Here is a 3253-nt window from a genome sequence, read left to right as displayed (position 1 = left end):
TACTTGGGAGTCCAGCGACATAGCCATTACGCTAACTGCTGGTTCCCAACCTTTTTCTTATGGGTAAGCTTCTTGAGTTCCCTAAAGTTTGGGAACTCTAACAACAACCGAATACAATAGCATCCCTGACGCCTGACTGTGGTCTTTAAACATCATCTCCCGCTGAATAGAATTAGGGCGCTCTGGAGAAAAGGCTGACCTCAAGTTCATGGCAAGAAACGTAAAGGATGAGCCTAGAACAGCCTAGTCATACCATAAATCAGAGACATTAAAAACCAAAGAATTAGGACCAGCCACTTAAGGCTGCTGGATCCCACATGGCCAACCACAAGGTTCAAGCCCCAGACCTACGGGCTTAAAAATCAGGCTACATGCATGCATACCCAGAATCTCAAGAGGAGAATGGAATGGAAGAGACGGATTGTGGTGTGTTCATCCCCCTACAGGGGTGATTTCTCATGTCCCCTCTCTCTGTCTTTCTCTGTCTCTCTGGTGAGAGCACATGCTCTATAGCAAAGACAAACAAATCAAAGAATTAAGGACTACTGGGGTCTTTTTTTAATTTTTTGTTTGTTTGTTCGTTTTTAGAGAGATTTTTGCTATAGGGCATGTACTCTTGCCAAAGAGACAGACAAAAATCCCCCCTCCTCTGGGGGCAGATGGCCACCCCGGAATTCTTTCTCCATTAGCTCTCAGGATTTGGGGCACACACGCACACACTCCTGGTGTGAACTTTAAGCCAATGGGTCCTGGACTCAAAATGCATTCAACTACATGGGAGTCCAGTGACATAACCATTATGCCACTTTCTGGTCCCTACTGGGGTCTTTTTAAAAGAACATAAGGGGTTGGAGCCAGCAGGTAGCATGGCGGTTAAGGCAGCTAGACTCCCACATGGCCAACTGCAGTTTGAGTCCTGGACCTAGTGGCTTGCTTTTTTACTTTCTCTCTCTCTCTCTCTCTCATTCTGTCCCTCTCTGGTCAAATTAAAATAAATAATAAATAAAATTAAATACATTAATTGAAAAGAAAAGAAAAGAACATGGAGGGCTAGCAGGTGGTGTGATGGTTAAGGGCACTGGACTCCCACATGGCCGACCACAGTTTGAGTCCTGGACCTGGTGGGTTGCTTTTTCACTTACCCTCTATCTCTCTCTCTCTCTCAGTCTGTCCTTCTCTGGTCAAATTGAAATAAGTAAATAAATAAATAAGGTTAAATAAAATAATTCTTTAAAAAAAAAAAAAAAGAACATAGAGGTTGACTTGAAAAGGTTTCCTCTGGCCAAAAATACAGTAGTTTGAACCTCAAAAGAGAATAACAACAGCAATGAATTAGAGCATGTTGAATGTAACCCCACTATAATCAAGAAAAAAAAGATCAGCCAAATCCCAAAGGAGGGACATTCTACCAAATACCTGACCCACACTCCTCAAAACCATCGAAATCATCAAAACAAGGAAAGTCTGAGAAAACTGTCATAGCTAAAAAGAGCCTAAGGAGACAAGATAGAGAGGCCATGTGGCATCCTGAGTGTTCGCATTAGGACAGAATGTTCCCACCGGAGTGCAGCTACCGCAGGAAGGCGCCAGATAATAGGGCAGATAACAGGGCGGCTTGTCCATTGTGGTCAGAAAATACACTCTAAATGATTTCAGCCTTTTGAAATGTGTTGAGATTTGTTTTATGACCCAAGTTTATGGTCTATCTGGGTGACTGTCCCACAGGCATTTGAAGGGAATATGTATTCTGCCATTGTTGGGCAAAAATGTTCTGCAATTATCAATTAGGTCAAGTGTGTGGAAAGCATCGCTCAGATTGTCTAAATCCTTATTCATGTGTTTGCCTTCTTTTGTAAACATCAATAGTCGTGGTAGCAGTGTTGAAATCTCCAAATACGACCGTTGAGTTTGGCTCTTTCCTTTGATTGGGTGACCGGGAAAATTATGACGCATTTTTGCATAGAAAAATACATCATGACTTTCCCAATGACCTAATAGTTCTGTCAGTTTTGTCTCCTTGTAATTTGCAGTTCTCTTATTTGCAGTTCTCTTATTATTTGAGTTCAACCCTAGCTATGTCGCTGGACTCCCACATAGTCGACCGCGGTTCGTGTCCCGGACCCAGTGGCATAAACTCACGCCGGGCGCGTGTGCATGCGTGCCCAAGATCCCGAGAGGAGAATGGAGGAGAAGGGATTGAAGCGTGGCCATTCCCCCGGGGGGGTGATTTCTCGCTTTCTGTCTCTCTGTCTCTCTCTGTCTTTCTGGCGAGCGCACGTACCCTATAGCAAAAACCTCTCCAAAATAAAAAAAAAATATATTGAAATGTCATTGATGTATGAAAAATGATATATATTTAAGGTGTATGACTTGATGCTTTGATGTATGTATATGTTGTGAAATGATCGTTACAGTCTTACTATTTAACATATCTATCACCTCACATAGTTACAGGATGTGTGTGTTTGTGTGTGTGGTAAGATTTATTTATTTTTAAATAATTTTTATTTAACTTTACTTATTTATTCATTCATTTTAATTTGAACAGAGAGGGATAGAGTAAGGGGGAGAAAAAGAGAGAGGGGGAAAGTGAGAAAGCAAGCTGCCAGGTCCAGGACTCGAACCACAGAAGGCCATGTAGGAGTCCAGTGCCTTTAACCACCATGCCACCTGCCAGCCCCAAGAACATTTATTTTTAAATTTTATTTTATTGGTAGAACTCATAACAGAAGATGTACTTTCTTAATAAAATATTAAGTGTATAAAACACCATTGTTAACTATAGGTATTTGTATATTTGATCTTCATTGACCCTTACAATAATTTCATGAGATGAGTATATTTATTCTCATTTTAGAGATAAGATATTTAGTCCTGGGAGGCCGGCAGGTGGCATGGTGGTTAAGGTCACTGGACTCCCACATGGCTGAACATGATTCAAATCCCAGATCTGGAAGCTCACTGTCTCACTTTCTCTCTCTCTCTGTCTCTCTCTCTGGTCAAATTAAAATAAATAAATAAAGTTAAATAAGCTAATTCTTAAAAATAAAAATAAAATATATTTAGTCCCAGAAAGATTTAGGAGTCACCCAGGATTAAATAACCTATAAGTAACAGATCTAGAGTTTCAATGCAAGTTGCTGTATTTCCAAAGCAGTGATCCTTATGGCTATGCACCCCTGCCTTTTGAGAAGAGATGGAAAGAGGGTGAAAATGTCAAACATTTGGAGGGGGAGAGTGGGAGCAGGGCAAG

Source organism: Tupaia chinensis, unplaced genomic scaffold (genome assembly GCF_000334495.1).
Source record: "Tupaia chinensis unplaced genomic scaffold, TupChi_1.0 Scaffold000465_1, whole genome shotgun sequence".
Taxonomy (NCBI): domain Eukaryota; kingdom Metazoa; phylum Chordata; class Mammalia; order Scandentia; family Tupaiidae; genus Tupaia; species Tupaia belangeri.
Note: the sequence above shows the minus strand (reverse complement) of the source record.